The sequence below is a fragment of the Phalacrocorax carbo genome, chromosome 9 (assembly GCF_963921805.1).
Source record: "Phalacrocorax carbo chromosome 9, bPhaCar2.1, whole genome shotgun sequence".
NCBI classification, from domain to species: Eukaryota; Metazoa; Chordata; class Aves; order Suliformes; family Phalacrocoracidae; genus Phalacrocorax; species Phalacrocorax carbo.
Window position 1 is genome coordinate 35,002,202 of NC_087521.1, and position 16,953 is coordinate 35,019,154.

Sequence of the window (16,953 nt, forward strand, 5' to 3'; positions counted from 1 at the left end):
AAGCTGCTTTTCTGCCCGTGGAATCTCTGAACTCTTTAGGAAATGAAAATTTGAAGGTTCTCAGTCATGTACCTGATGACTCCAAACCTCTCTGTCGCCCTGCCTTCCCTCCCACAAATACTGTACTGTGGGTAAAAGAATTCAAAAGAATAAATTATATTTTGTGGTATTTGTTTTGATGAGAGGAACCATGGCTATCCAGCTGGAACAATGGTTTATAAAATAAAACGGATCCTTTGAAATTCTTGCATTTAGTACCTGTTTGTTCTAATTTCAACTGAATAACTAATTTTTTTTATTGCGCTAATGGGCTGTTATGCATATGTGGAAGCCATTTACTGCGTGCCCTAGATGGAAACAGACTCATATTTCAACTCTGAATGTTTAGCACTTAATAAGGTAGCCACCTGCTTTAAAAGTTATTCCAACATATCTGAACAGCCTTTACTGCTCATTGTGAATACCAGGATTATTTTTGATCTCCTGTAAAAAAACAAATAACCAAACCAATTTAAGGACTAAATAAAAAAAAATTTCTAGCCCCTCTATTTTTCAGAAATTCAAACAACTTTATAATAGCACCTTATAAATCACTTCGAAGGAGTTCTGTAATTTTAAAAGCCAGGTCTGCATATAGTGAATGTTTGTTCTTGTCAACATGACACAGTGAAACCACTGAGTGCATAGTGGGGTGAGGGCAGGTGCTGAGCTCTGATCACCACCCAGCACTGCCTGTTCTCTTCAACCCCGACCAAAGCTGTCTGGAGCATTCCTGTTGAAACCTCAGACCAGGCAAAATTATTTTGTGCATCTGTTCCACTTTGCCCCCAAATTTTGTCATGGCTCATGAACCTGCGTCTGGGGAATATGAAGTACAAGCCAGAAATTGGCAGGGAGGTATTGCAAATGTGGCTCAAAGCCATGTACTTACTCCTCACTTTGGAGCTGGCTGCTCAGGACTTCAAACAGCTTGAGAAGTCGTCTAATTTACAAGGGTTGGCATTGCTGCAGGGACGGAATTAGGACTGTGTGGTGGTTTGTGTGGGGGAAGTGTTACCTTAATTCAGAATTTCCTGTTTCTCTAGTTTTTGCTGTTTGATTTTGATGCTGAGTATACAGGACAAGAACATGATTAATGCCATATTATCAAGCTTCAAGATGCCAACCTTTTCCATACAGTGCCAGCAAGGCTGGGGACTGCTGAGAAAAGTTTTCCCTCTGGGAACAGCCACCTTATTGCCATTCCCCAGAGCAGTCAGTTTGCCAGCTTAGTACTCTGTTGTCCACCTTACTGCATCACTTCTGGTGCTTATCTGCAAAAAAAAACCCCAAACCAAGTTCTTTCCAGTTTCAAATCACGTAGAGCATTGTGTAAATGAGGGGAGAGAAGCTGATGGAAGGATGGCTCCCTTTGGTTCGTTGTTTATTGAGTGGGTTGAGCGGTGCATTGTTCCTATGGAAAGAAAGGTTTAGGATGGCCTTGGACGGGAAGGTGGAAATGCTTGTGACAGCCTTGGCTACAGCAGAAAATGTTCTACTGCCTGGCAGCTCTATTTCCAGAGCAATAATCTTCATTTTAACATCAGCCATTGCAGTATCCTTGAGAAGGGAACTCTGGAGGGGGCAGTGGCCTTTTAGACCATTTCTCTTTGGGTCATTTGGTCTTTTGAAAATAAGGGTGAGGACTTAAGAGAGTAATTTATGGTTAGTCAGTCCAATAGCAAGGAAACAATCTGCCTGTGGTTACTGTGGGTAGGAAGGTGTGCTGCAGCCTTTGGTACCAGCTGGAGGTTTCTTGGTGCCAACACTCAGAGTCCCAATGGGCTGTAGTGCCACAACAAGATAGGAAGCGAGGAAGGCATTTACCCCTGAGGCCGGGTCATCACATGGATGTAATGCAGACTTCTGGCTTGTCAGGGATGGTAGAAAGCATTTCTCACAGATGTTGCTGTATGAGAGCACAGTATCAATAAGGAGTCCAGAAAGCTTCCAGAACGCGGATTCTCTTGATAATCTGCGAGCATGTGTCCTTGCTCTGAGGGAACCGCAATGCTCCTTGGAGCATTTCCCTCTGCCCACAAGCCTAACCTCTGTCCTGCTGAGTCTTAGCTTCAGCCAGCTCCTGCTCTTCCACGTGCTAATCTTGGCGAGACACTGGGACAACTGAATGTCTGTTGTATTATCCTGGGTTGTAAACAACAGACAAAGCTATGTGTCATCTACAAGCACTCTAATCCAAACAGTGGCATGAGCGCCTGTGCACCGTTGGGAGCATTTTTGTAGTGCGTTAGGCATGCTAGGGGGACAAAGGATGGTCAGCGTGCCAAATATCTCTCGCGTAGACAAGGCTTAGACATGTGTGTTGGACAAAAGCAGAGCAATAGCGGCAGAAGTACTTAGTAAAGCAGCTTGAGTCGTTTCGGCCAGTAGTAGTTTCCTTTCTTTCAATGCAAGTAAAGAAAATAGTGTTTTTTAAGAGAATGGTTCCTCTCTGAGGGAGCTGGTGAATGTCAGAAGAGGCTGGTAGCAGGGAGGGACTGTCGGGAGTCCTTGATGATGTTAGCAGAAAAAGACTGCTTTGCTGCTTTGTGCTCTTCTTTTGTTTAAACTCGTCCTTTTTGTATAAAACTCAAGACTTTTGTGAAGAGAATAATTTTTGTGATGTTGGAACTTGCTATGCACTTCTGGATTGAACCAGGGCTTTTCTGAAGCAGATGAGTTATGTCAACTCATGGGTCATACTTAGCCTTTTTACCCTTAAGATGAAAAAGATTGAAATCTGTGTTTTGTACAGCAGACGTTACTAAAGCAAGGAGAAAACTTGGTTCTTTTCCTGGGTTTTGGAAGAAATCTGGTATGTAATATTTAGGAATTTATTTCACCGCTGTGCCTTTCTTTAACCATCTGTAAAATGGGGATAATGATACTGGCTATATTATGTCAGGTGTTTTAGGACACACAGGGCAAATGAGCCAGGGAACGAGTCAGAAGCTGATTGTAGTGGTGTATCTTTCAAAACCCTGAATCTGACAGAATCCTAACTGTACAAGGATCTATCATCCTCTTTCATTCCCAGTGTCACCCCACGCAGAATAACTTGAAATTCTGTTTTCATTAGGAATATGTGCTTTGTTAAAACTAACAACATACTAGCAATGGGCTAAACATATCTTCACCAGTAAGTTTTTTTTTCTTGTAAGGGCAAAGAATGTACAGATTCTGTAGCATTAGCTGTCACTTATTTTATTTTTAAACAACTCGTCCCTATCTGTAATGGGGAACAAATTATCCTGAGCAGCATGACAGTTTACATATTTTCAGTATATTCATCTTTCCAGAGAAGACATAGCTTGAGCTTTTAAAGCAAGAGCGTACAATGTGTAGTTTAATAGTCCTCGTATGCCCCGTTTTCACACACCAGCATAAGTAGTTATTATCTCCCTCTTTCTTCTGCGAGTTGCGCAGAAAGCTCGAAGCAAACCTCCTGTTGGGCACTGAAAGGTTTTGTGTGGGATCAGCAAGCAGTGGCTTGTTCTGCTATCAATAAGGCACAGAGAAAAACAGGTGAGCTGGTGTCCTGCTACTTGCCTTTGCTTGGTGGCAGGATTCCTCCCAAAACAGAGATCCCAAAAGCCCATGATTCGAGCTGACTGAAGGGATGTGGTGCACCCAGAGATCTACACTGCGCACGTTATGCCTCACTGCTTCCTCCGCTGTGTCCTCCTCTGTATTCTGTGAACGCCGTAGGAGAGAACCCTGAGAGATGTGCTGCTAAACCTGTCTGTGCGTTGCGCAGGCTCTTGTGCAGGAATGCTGACACAAACAAAAAGGAGATAACTTGGAAATTCTATTGCTCCGTTTATGTTATTATTGTAGTTAATGGTCTGTCAGCATTTCCATTATAAATCCCTATTTTCAGGGTTTTATAACTCAGCCGTAAAAATTCTCTCCAGGCTGAATTTGGCATGTGTGTTTTCAGCCTGAGTGCACATGTGTTGTTTTTTTGAACAAGTTTTCTTTTTTAAAAAAAAAAATAGAACTGCATTCACAATTTTTAAGATATAGAATTGCCAAAAAAAAAAGGGGGGGAACAAAAAATAGGTGATTGGTTACAGATGCTTTCTTTGCACTCATATAACTCAAAAATTGCTGAGTTATTTCAGCTGTAATTGTGGGTATGTGTAAGGTTAAAATGGTGGATTTAGTACTATTCCTTTCTTTATGGTGTTGGTATTTGACAAGCAAATAGAAAACAGACCCTGATACTGTATACACTCACATATAAGCTGACCCGTGTGTAAACTGACCTCCCAAACTTGCCCCCCGCTCCCCTTGTCTAGGATCGTTTCAGTGTCAGCAAGGGTGGGGATGGGGGACAAGGGAATGGAGAGCAGGGGACAAAATTTTAGGTTTTGATGAGTTTCTTTTTCTTTATTCCATTGCTTCCAATAGGCCAGTGCTGCTCTGCAGTCACAGAATCCACATCAGCCAGGTGGTGTTATTAATAAAAAGCTAGAATAGACACGTGTTCGCACACATTCTGAGTCTCAGCTTTGTCCATCTTGTTTACAGAGGGACTGCCCTCTGTCTGAAACTCACTCCAGAGAAGTTTACACAAAGATGAGTGTAAACCACATGTTTTACGCTGAAGCATCTGAAAAGAAAAGAAACGGGGGGGAAGACCAAGAGGTTATGTCTGAATTCTTCGCTGTCTGCACACACAGACCTTTCCTCCTAATCTCCCCACAAGACCTGTGGTTCTCCATTTATGCTCATTCACCAGTGCTGGAACAGAAAAGGGTGACCAGCATTCAGATAAAATTTTATTTCAGAATCTCACTTCCCAAAATATTTTCCTTCCAAATGAATCAATTACCTCAAGAACTGACTCCAAGAGCAGGCTGCAATAAAGTCCATAGATTTTCTTTTTTGCACGTAGGGTGCTTTCTGCATGACATTTTATTGTGCATGAGAACAGAATGTCGCATGTCTTCCCAAGAATGAACAGTTTCCTTCACACTAGGAGAAAGTGTGCAAGAAACTGTAACAATCATATGCGCTAGCGGTGCCTGCCATTATTGTACTTTGGCATTGTATAAGTGCTGGTGCCTATAAAAGTAGATAGAATTATGATTATGGAAAAGTATACTGTGATTTGATTTTTTTTTTGCATCTTATGAGATCTATCTGTTCTGTAAGTGTTTGATTCTTTACATTTTTGCTATCCATATTGAATTTTTTCCATGATGTTTTTAACATCCTGTGATATATAACATCCCATCATATCTTAAACATTCCTTTACATCAGTATGAAAGGTCATGTACTTGGGCTGTTTTTCATTTCATGAACATCTGGGCTTATGAGATTAACAGAACAGTATACCATTGCCTTCTTTTTGGTCTCTTTTATTAATAACTTGTGAATAACACTTGTCTTCTACCATGTGGATTATACTTCTGTTGGGGCAATTTCCTCAATATCATAATGGCTGCTAGTTAACCCCTTACTCACAACTGCTGCCGTTACTAGCTCAAATGGATTTCCTTATAGTATAGTACAGTATAGTATGTATAGTCCTGTATGTTTTCACGGGGTGGGAACAGTTCATTTGCCTAAACGTAGGCATCTAGCACCATTTTACACGTTGTATGGTATCCCACCTGGTCTCCAGCTGTCGCTCTTGAGAAGGCAGGGATCTCCTGTAGGTCCTCTGTTGTATCTGCCAGTGCTGTGCAGATGTCTCTGATACTGCAAGGTATTTCCAGTGTTACTAGATGCCTATGTTTATGTTAGAAACTTATTTCTCTCTCTGTGATGAACACAGTCAGGAATTGGGGTCCTTCCACAGTGCAATGGGAGGGCCACATCGTTTCTGGTTAGCAAAACCATGAAACAGGAACGAGAGTCATTCAAGACGTGTGCCAGGAAAGTCTTTACCTGACCATGTGGTGGTTTTATATTCTGCATAGACCACACAGGTAACTGAGTTACAGCCAGGCATTTGGGACATGGAAGGTGATCTGAAATAATCTAAAAGGCCAAAAGTAGCTTTTTTATGCTACGTGATAATTTTCAAGTTCTGGAGGAGCTAACAAATTTTTTGTGTTGTTCCCTAGCAATGGTGTAACACTCTCATTGCTTGTTGAGTAAGGTGTGAGACAGCAGATTGCAAAGCTCTCGCTGGTGTCGGAGCAAATGATCTTCATCCAGAGATTTGGGCAGGTTGGCAACTGGGAAAGGAGAAAGACACAAAGCATAGAGGATGGATCTGAAAAAAGGTTGTGCAACAGGAGAAGGGCAAGGGCAATGCTACTGACTCTGTGCCTTTGATAGTGTAACACAAGTCAGAGGGACCTCGAAGAAATTCCTGCATCCCATCTGTGACTGGCAGAGGGTTTTCTGTTTCCTCCATAATTTTAGGTAGTCTATTTACATATGCCTTCTCATTCTCCTTCAGTGCTATCATCACTATCCTCGTTTTCTCTGTGCACCCGTTTTCCCAGCTCTAGTGTTTACGAACAAATAAGCGTTTATGTCTCAGAGTCCACACGTATGTCCTAATTGGAGCACTTGTCTTACAGGAAAGGCACTTATTTTATGTCAGGCAATAACAACATTCAGTGGCCCCGTTATTTATGGTCTCCTGCATTTCCTCCTGCTTCAGTTCAGTCAGAACTTGGACAAGCTTGTAGAAGATATGTCAATTTTTCACACAGAAAACTTATGTGAGGGAAAATGTCAATAATTACAACTATCTTTTAATGGAGTTAAACTGTCAGAAGTGTGGAGGAGCTGGTTCTACACCTGTGGACAGAGACATATTAAACAGTTAGACAACTACAGACTTGGAGATTAAAAGTCTCCAAACTTTTAAGCCCTTATTTCTTATTTTTTTGTCTGCTTTTTATTGTGTGTTTTGTGTACTGTATTAAATGTACCATAGCAATTTCATGGGTTTTGGCCACAAGATGGCATCTGATTTCATAATCTTTTAAAATATAACTTTTTTTTCTCTCTTGATGGAGTAATGCCCAGTTTTCTTGCAGCAGATTATAACCTACTTTCCTTCTGCCTTAGGGAATGTCTTCAGGAGCAAATGCAGTATGATTTTTCCATGGCATCCTTGGCTCCTGATAGTTGAAACTGCCAGCAGAGGCAATGGGCTCAGTGACACTTGCTGTGAATCCTCTGCTGTGTAGCCCCTATCCTCCACCCTTCCAGGGTGTAACTGGTGCTTCTGTTATGATTGTTGCCTGGTAAATGAGAACTGACACAAAAACTTCAGCTCATTTCTCTTGTGAAGTGATCCGAAGTCCCTTGAAGTTGTTAGAAAAACTCTCACTGGCATAAAGGAAACCTTGACTGGGCACCCGCTTACAGAAAAATAACCTACAATTTCTTAATTCTAACTAAGCTGCCTAAAGTTATGGGCAATGTGTTTCCTTATTTCTGCTTCAGGGCACCTCCCATGTACCTGTATTTGGAGAATGAGGAACAGTCAGATTTGAAGCACAAGCAGACAATTTAGCAGACCCTTCTCTGGAGCAGGCTGGTAATTCTGTCTCTGCAATTGAAGGAGAAATGGGTAACTGAGATTTATCGGGGGATCAGAACTGCAGCAAACCACAGCAATCGGTTCTTGGAAGCTTGGAGAATGGGAGATGGAGTAAGGCTAGATCTTAATTTGCAATGGGAGAACTAAATTATTCAAAAATTGTTCAAATGGGTTTGGCTTAACTGAGTGAAAACCAATGATTCAATGCAGCTAATCAGTATGTAGATAACATGCTGCTTGGAACCTACCAAATGATGTGAAATAAGGCAATTTACCTTTTCCTAAGTAACTTCAGCAAATAGCATAATTGTGAATTGCACCAGAATATTTTATCACTGTGGACCTTCCAACAACTTCAGAAGGCAAAAAGTGAAAATGGAGTTGAAGAAGAGATTAGAGAGATTCATAGAGTCCTTTGGTGGCTTTTACACAGGATTGTTTGGTGCAACCCTGGCTCGGAAACCACCTGTCCCATTGATTCCTGGAAGCTGGAGTTCTGTCAGAGGAATTGTGCTGTATTTTCCTTGGGCCTCATATTCCTCCTTCAATATGTGCCACTCTCTCCTTCTTCCCCTCCCAGGGACAAGGCTGAACTAGGTAGATTTTAGGTCTGACCTAACGGGCACTTTCTATGCTCTTCCCTGTGTGCTTAAATGCTGAGCTGCTTATCCTTCATCTTAATCGATGGCTATCATGTTGGTTTAGTTTTTGGAAGCGTGTGTGTCAAAACACTCTTCCATTCATAGTCGCACAGACCATATCCTCTCCTTTGGACAGCCACAGAAACCATTTCCTCTCTGTTTTGCAACAGATTATTGAAATAGTAACTGTTGCACCTGTGTCCTTGGCTCATCAAATGAAGCAATACTAGAAGGTGCCAAACGCGCTTTAATTTTTTTAAACAACAGTCCAGCAGGATTGTTCCAATCCAGCTGGAGAAAGAAGCCTCAGCAGCACTGTGGAGCCAGATGGCCTCTACAGCCCACCAGGAAGGGCTGGAGAGACTATTGATTAAAGACCACAGGGTAGGAACCTCTGCCAGCCAGAGCACCTGGGGATTTCAGGTATGGATGGTACCGGGCAAGAAATCGGGGATAAGCGCACAGTGAATTTGAGACTGTAGACACCAAATAGTTCAGCCTCATTGTTACTGCTGAACTGATGGATCAAGAAAAAGGGGAGATTTACCTCTGCAATCTGGTAACCCTTTATGAAATGTAGATGAAACAGTAGATGCTCACAAAAGAGAGGCCAGCACCAGGCAAAGTGATAAAGGCTGAAGCAGCAAAGAGTGGAACAATTAACCGTGGTCTCTGTATTGATGTGTCTCATAGTTGGATTTTCTGATTGAAGCTTTTTTCTGTGTGGGGCAGAGGTAAAGGCTCTTTGCTCTGTGAGTTCCTGATGCCTGGTGAGGGCTGAGCTTGTCACACAGGGGTTTCCTCAGAGGTAGGATACACTGCTAAGCTCTCTCTCCTATAACAGAGGAGAGGTACTTGCTTTTAAAAAATTAAGTGTCTTTAATTTCTCTGAAGCCTCTACCTCTCAGCCCAGTCACACGTGACTGAAACTGACAAGTGGGGATGTTTGTGGAGGGGACAGACAAACAGAAACTGTATGAACAGAAAACTGGGCTAAACCCTCTCTTTTTCAAATTATGTTTTAATAGAAGCTCTGTTAACTTTATTAAGTGGCTTTTTCTGTAGATGCTTACCCGAGCACCTCAGAGACTTGTCTTTACACCTATAACATTCCTGGGAAGGAAAGAAGGATTGTTGTCTTATTTTTCACTTGAGAAACTGGAACACAGAGAAATTTTGACTAAGATGACAAGCTATTTAAGTGTATAATTCCTAGTAGTGACTTAAGGCTCTGTAAAAATAGTCCCCTGAAGGACCTGGATCCAAGCAGTTTGCCCAAGATCACACTGAAATTGTGTTGCAGAGAAGTGAGGTTTGACTTCCCTGCACCTGGGGGCACCCTGGTCACCAGGCTGCCTTTCTCTGGATCCTCCCCTACACAGCAGGCTGAGCTGGGGAAGGATGGTAGTGCCAACTTGCTTGCTACCGCCACTGGCCACTGCCCTGCTGCCCGCCACAGCCACCCCAGCTGCACCAACAAGGGTGCTTGTGTGACTCCTGTTTCAGGCTAAAGGGGCAGGGCTAGTTTAAATGATGTAAATAGCAGGCCTTCGCTAATTTTGCGTGCGATATAGTGCTTCCGTGAACAATTTTCCTAGGAAACTGACAGGGCTGAAGGCTGTCCTGTTTTCCACAGGTATGGCTGGATCCAGGAGACAATGTTTGTAGAGTAAGTAACTTTGCACATTTCCATTCTGCCTGAGCCTCCCTTCAGCCCTCTGTGGTTGAAGAGTCAAGAAAAAGCTGCTGTTAGCAGAATTTGCCCTTGTGCTGAGACTTTGCTTGAGGAACTCAGTGGAATGTATTGGTGAAGTGTGCTTCAGGTAATTATTTTCCTCTTGGTGCACTTGACCATACGGAAGCTCCAATGTTCTATGTGAATGTTAAAGAGCAGATTTTCAAACAGCGTACAGCTAGTCTAGAGAATATTCCAGCTAACAATTTGTGTTTGAAAAATACTGCTTCTTTTACCAAGAGGGGCTGTCTTTGTTTGGTATGGAGAAGTTTCAAACTCTTCCACTCCAGGTTTTAAGGAAAGAGATTACTGCAACAGTGAGGAGCTAAGGACAGCTATCCACCGACACCTCCACTTTTCACATCTGGTTAAGTGCATTATGACATTTTTGCTTTTACATATGAATCATTAGCTATTGGCTGTGGCCAGTAGGAAAAAAAGACAGCAATTTTCATAAGCCTGGTCATATTCTTATATAGAAAGGGAGTAACATTTTTCTAAAATATACTGTGTAAGTGATTCTGTAGCATCTTTCATCTAAGTACTTCCAGGTTCTCTGCAAATTGTAATCAAATCAGTTGTATGATGAGACAAATAATAAGGGGAAAAGTGAGATCAGCTTCTATTTCTTTTACAAATCCAGAGACAAGCACATATTCCTTTTCTGCTGAGCAATGAGAAGTTCCTGTTTTATTCTGATGCACTTGAAATTCAAAGTGGAACTACAGTTTATCCATACCCCTGTTTTTCTGCTAATATGTTCGAAACGGCGTTTATCTGGCAAATATGCTTTCTTCAGCAGAACTGGAGTCTTCATCTAAACAGCCTTTCCCCATCTAAGCAGGATCGTAAGTGGAGGAGGCTATTCATCTATTAATCTCCTGCATGGCTCAGTGAAAGCTCTGGCAGTCTCTGGAGTGACTCTCTTGTGTCAAATGGGAAAAACTTTTATACATTCTAGTTCTCGCTTCTGTACTTCAGTCAGTCCCAACCCCAAATATCCTGCTATGTCAGCTGCTGTTTGTTCCCTTTGATGTACCACTGTGTGAACCAGTGAGATTTGAGCTGCGTGTTTGTGCTTTGTCGTCTCAGCTGCTGTCATTTTGGCAGCTCGAAATGGGCGAATGAGGCAGACAAGCAGCTTTCTGGAAAGGCTCGAGCTTTGGAAACCTGCAGCACTGCTCAGCAGTAGTACAGTGATTGCTGAGCTTCTCGGTAAGGCCGTGTTTGCCCAGGGTCCAAGCAGCTGCCGGGCACTCTGAAGGTACGCTGAGCGCACTACAGCAATCCTGCTTGTCTCTCCAACAAGCTCACTGTGACAGTGGCACTTGCTGCCTCCAGCATGCTGCATGCCATCTCTCCTTGATCTGCAAGACCACCCAAAACAAGCTGCTGCAGAAACCTGGAGCTTATTTTGTAGGTTTTGTGAAGATGAGCAAATCTTACTCCTTATATAAGGAAAAAAGGCTTTTTGTGTGTTGGAGGGGAGTTTGATACATGGGATAAAACACTGCACCTCAGTAATGTTAGTTATGAGTCTATTCAAGGGATGGGGATACTGGCTGGTTGGCACTATTTCTAAAAGGAGCATTTTTCCACTGAGCTTGTGATTCCATAGCAGTTTAAGCCAAAATAAATTGGTGTGCTGTGGTCTAGTGCTACCCCTAACCTCTACTTGCACATTCCCACTCCCATCTCCTCCCCTCTCCTTTCTGTGCTGGCTCTAGCAAGCCTGGAGCTGTGGATGAGGCAGGGCTGTTCCCTGCATGCGGTGGGTTTTGCAGTGTGGCAGGAAGGAACAGCAGAGGTGCTGTCTTTCTGTATCACCCGAGAAGCTAAGTCACCACCTGGCCAAAAATTCTGGGAACTTGTGACCCGCCTTAATCAAATCCACATGTCCAAACAGGAAACCACTCAGTGCTGTTCTTCATTTACATGGGTAGTCCAGGATGGAGAGCAGCGAAGATACCGTTGAGTATTTTTCCTAGTTCTACCACTAGTTTACACTCTTTCTGACCTTTGGCAAAACAATATAATTTGCTGATGTCCAAACTGTACAATAGGGCTATCGATACATTTGATCCCAGAGGAAACTTGCACAGTGCCACTCTGTGTGGGCCAAGACGTCTGAGATCCTTGGACAGAAAGTGCTCCACCTAACTGAATTGCTATAATTATGATTTTGTTAGTTACTTGTATGTTTGTAAATATGGGGCAAGAAGTCTGAGAAAATACCATAAATCAAGAACTCTGGAAAAATGTCAAAAAGAATATTTAATTCCTCTCACTCTGAAGTTTGTAAATCTCAGAGTCCGTATTAGGAAAAAATATTTTTCTGCATTATGTCACTTTTCAGACTATGGCTAGTGCCGCTTCCGTCCCCATGTAAAAAATACTGAGATCAAAATAAAAGGTTGCTTATAATTATTTCCACCTTTATCTATTCTTCTTTTAAGTGTGGGGGAAAATGGGGTCACAGGGAACCCAAAACATTAAGCCTGTCTGGGCTCTGCTTTAGTTCGAATCTGAAGACCCATGAGGTTCAGTATAGAAAAATAAACTGAGAGGAGCCCAGGCCAAGCACCTGTGCTCGTCCCAACTGTTGGAGTTTGTCAGGGACTAAACTGCTGACTTGGCTCTGAGACCCTCCCGAGAAAAGTAGAAAAGGTTACCGGTAATGAAAACACTCAGAAAATTGGTGTTGTTTCATATTTAAATGTTTATGTTCTGGCACATGTGCAGTCAGTGGGTTTCCCTCACAGCTCTGGCGGAAACCCGCTTCCTCCTCCCGCCTCTGGGGTGACAGTCTAGGAGTGAACGCGGGAGACCAGGTTGACAAAGAGCTGAGTATTATCCTGAGGATAAATGAGTTAACCCACCACTGCAAACACTGTGCTGGCGGATTTCAGTGCAATTAGCTCCACAAATACCAAGACATGCAGTCTGCAACCAGACTAAAAGGTCTCCTAAACAATTAGGGGACCACGGCCCCATGGACCCCTGTCATGCACATTAATGTCACTAGCCTTAGCAAAGGGGATGTGTGTGCTTTGATGCCAGGGGAATCCAGGGTTTGACGGCCCCATAAACTTCATACCATTTTTGGCCCCAGCTCCCACGATTCAGTGGCACTTTATTTACTGCACCTAATAACATCTAGTCAATAAACACATACAGATTGGGGAGAGGGTCTAGTGTGAGCTTAATTACCTCAACTCTCGGCCTTCTCTTTTGTTATGTACATCATGGATACTTGACAGCATTAACATTCCTGGAATTGTATCTGCCATCCTTTGTAAAAGGATTGAATACTACGCATTAGTTCGGGCTCGTGGGGCATTTGTGTCTCCAACAACAGCTTAATTATGGACATTGTTTACTAATCAGTATTAAATTGACAGACTATGAGGGCTAATCTGGAGATTAACACAATAGCTTGTTTTCATTTTGTTCTTCTAGCAGTTTATTGAATGCAAGATTTAAAACAAGACCCTTTTGTGAGCCTTTCCTTCCACATCACAGCTTGTGTGTGTGTAAAGGTCTGTATATTTCTGTAACTCAGAGTGTGAGCACAAACATTTTGCTTAATATATATAGGAACAAGCATAAAACCCCCATGTTGTATTGGATACTGGATACTGCTGGATGTAAAAGCAATAAAGGGTGTCCCTTCTGTAGGATCAGCAGTTCACAAATCTTTAGGCTCATTTAAGCCTTCTGTTTGTTCTGTTTCACAGAGTATCATCACTCAAACAAATACCAACAGACCCCAGGCCCCCAGTAGTAATTTGTGTAGTGAGAAGATCTGATGTCACTGCGTGCAAAGTTGTTCAGGGAAAGCTGTGTGTACTTCTGGGACATCTGTTTTGCCCATACAAATTATGAAACTCCCTGACAGTTTTGATTTTCCTATGAAAGATTTGCATTGTAGGCCACAAAAGCTGCCCAGAAGTTGAATGTCTGTTTTCTATAGGCAGGTGCCTGTTTGATTATGAGAAATATGAGGGTTTGTTTGGGGAAGAACACACATCGTGTGGAAGAGTCTTATGCATGTTGTATGTCTGTCCATCTTGTCTTACTGCAGCACTTGTGATTTACAGTAATGACAGTGATCTGGCATCTCCTGTTTCCAACATATTCACATCTGTATTGGACTCCGATTTTTCAGACTGCTGAAAATACCTTGGGTTTTGTAGTCTGGGAAAACTTTGCTTATTGATGGATTACTTAGCTGATTAAGTATAAATGAATGAAAACTCACTTAGTAATATAAGATAATCTTTATTCTCTTACTTTCTGAAAAAGTGACGTAGAGTAGGAGAAAGTGATGCTACACTGTATTTCACAGCAACAGCTATGGTGGGAGAGTGGATAAAACAACCAGAAACACGTGGAAAGGGCTGTTGCTGCCCTCTGTCCCAGACACGACAGTTCTCGTATGCAGGGTTTAACGACAGTGTGGCACTCCAAATTCCGTTACGGAGCAGCAGTCATTTTACTTGTGGCAAGAAAAGATGGCAAATATCTCTGCACTAAAATGCCCAGCAGAGCGTCTCCGAAGTCAGTGCTTTCTGGTCCATGCACTCCTCATGCTGGAAGTAATTAGTATAAAAACCCTAATCTTTTTTTGCATCCGAGCCACGTGGTATAATCCAGCCTTTCAGAAGGATAAGTCAGTATTTGTGAGCTCACTTGGATTTAATGTAAACAATAAAGGACTAATTCAATAAAATGGCTTTGACCCATCAAAATCTACTTTCAGGAGCTGTACTGTAGGCTAGGAGCCCACATGGTGTGTTGTGCATGCAGAAACCTTCAAACCTGCCTGTTTGGAGAATAGCTGACAATGCAGATGTACCAGCCCTAAGAAGAGCCACTTGTTAGAGATTTTGCATCTTGGGCTTTTGGGGTCATAGGCCTCCGTTCTCAGGGAACTTGTTTGTCAAATAAGATATGACAGCATTTCTGATTTATTCACAAGTCTTAGAAAAAACAAAGGAAGAAAAGCAAAAGAAAAACAAACAGAAAGACAATTAGCTGGGGCAAAAGAAAGTAACTGGGTTCTTCTCATTTTTTATTTTTTGTGCTTAAAATTTTTCACGGGAGTGTAGTTTTCAGGAAACATTGAATATTTCTACTGATTTGCCTCCTGAAAAAAATAACCCCACAAGAATACTATTAAAAACTAAGGCATCCAAATGCATTTGGTAGCTTCTGAAAATTGAAGCTAGAGGTTTCCAAAGGTTTCAGCTCGCAGACATTGAAAAATCTCCCAGAGGAGGTGCACTTTTGCACAGTGTGGTAAATAGGCTGTGGTAAATAGGCTGTCTTTTATTGATGTGCTGCTGACTCCTTAAAAATTGTCTGTTGATCATAGGTTGAAAGTCAGCAATGTAAATGACTGGCTATTGCAGCAAAGTCAAGTTTTACTTAAGAGCAGCTGCTCCTTGCTGCTTATTTACTCAAAGCGTTCCTTTTACAGAAGAACAGCAGGGTTTTCTACACAGATTCATATTGGCCTCATACATGTGAATGTAGATCCATAAACCACGTATTTTAACTATTGTGCACAAATGTTAACAACTCTGGTCTCTTGATCTACCTTTTTGCAGTTGCTCATATTCAAGTCCTTTTTAAGCAACAGTCTTGAAAGGGTGAGCACGAGAATGTTTTCATGAGACTCTTAGGAAGCCGATAAAGTTTGCTAGTTGATCAAATAAAGCTGTGTCTGTTGCATCAGACCACATCAGTCGGATCAGTTTACACCCTGGCTTTTAAAGCAGGTCTTTGTTTATTTTTTTAAAGAAGTACCTGCTACCTGTACATAGGCTCTCAAGGCAGAAGGGACCACCCCACTGATCATCTATTTCCAGCCGCCTGTTTCCATAGGTCATACGGTGTTTTCTGGAAGCTGGATTAAAGCATTAAATTAGAACTGTATCTGGTCTTGCTTAAAGGCTAAGAAGAACAAAGTCAGCCAAATCCTGTACTAAGAGGTTCCAATATTTAATAACACTTATTACAAGGAAATTACTTTTTATTTTAGAGTTGAATTCATCTGTCTCCACTCCAGCCAGCCACAGGATTTTGCTATACTTCTGTTAGGTCAGGAAGTTCCTGGTTGTCAGGTCTCTTCTCCATGTATTAAGCTTAATAGACTGAACCCTTAAGCACCATACTGTAAGATTTCCTTTTCAATATCTGAATATTTTTGTAGCCCTTCTTTGAATACTTGAGGAATATTCCAACCTCCTTCAAAGCATGGACATCAGAACTAACCAGCTACTCTAACTCATGTCTCATCTGCATACTGAGGCAGTGTTGCATCTCTGCTTCCACTTCACAGACACCTTACCATCAAATGAACTACTTTTTTTGCCCCAGCATCTCAGAGGTTTGTGTCTGTCCATTGCCCCATGAATCACAGAATCACAGAACAGTGGGGGTTGGAAGGGCCCTCTGGAGATCATCCCATCCCACCCCCTGCTTGAGCAGGCACACCCAGAGCAGGGGCACAGGGCCGCGTCCAGGCGGGGGGTGAATGTCTCCAGGGAAGGGACCCCACAGCCTCTCTGGGCAGCCTGTGCCCCTGCTCTGGCACCCGCACAGGGAAGGGGTTTTTCCTCATGTTCAGGTGGAACTTCCCGTGTTCCAACTTGTGCCCGTTGCCCCTTGGCCTGTCGTTGGGCACCACTGAAAAGAGCCCAGCCCCATCCTCCTGACACCCACCCTTTAGATATTTATAGGTATTGATGAGATCCCCCCTCAGCCTTCTCTTGTCCAGGCTGAACAAACCCAAGTCTCTCAGCCTTTCCTCATAAGGGAGATGCTCCAGTCCCCTGATCACCTTGGTAACTCTCCGCTGGACTCCCCCCAGTAGTTCCTTGTCCTTTTTGAACTGGGGAGCCCAGAACTGGACGCAGCACTCCAGGTGTGGCCTCACCAGGATAGAGCAGAGGGGGAGGAGAACCTCCCTCGCCCTGCTGGCCACACTCCTTTTCATGCACCCCAGGATATTGTT

The 16,953-nt window shown here is 42.7% G+C and overlaps 1 long non-coding RNA gene across 1 annotated transcript in view; it reads left to right on the forward strand.

Annotated features, from left to right (window-relative positions):
- Window positions 1-2,334: 2,334 nt before the first annotated feature.
- Window positions 2,335-16,953, forward strand: part of LOC135314957 (uncharacterized) — a 103,933-nt gene continuing 89,314 nt past the window's right edge. Inside the window, exon 1 of the long non-coding RNA XR_010374369.1 lies at window positions 2,335-2,854. This is a non-coding gene — a long non-coding RNA (uncharacterized LOC135314957). The remainder of the gene's footprint in view (window positions 2,855-16,953) is intronic.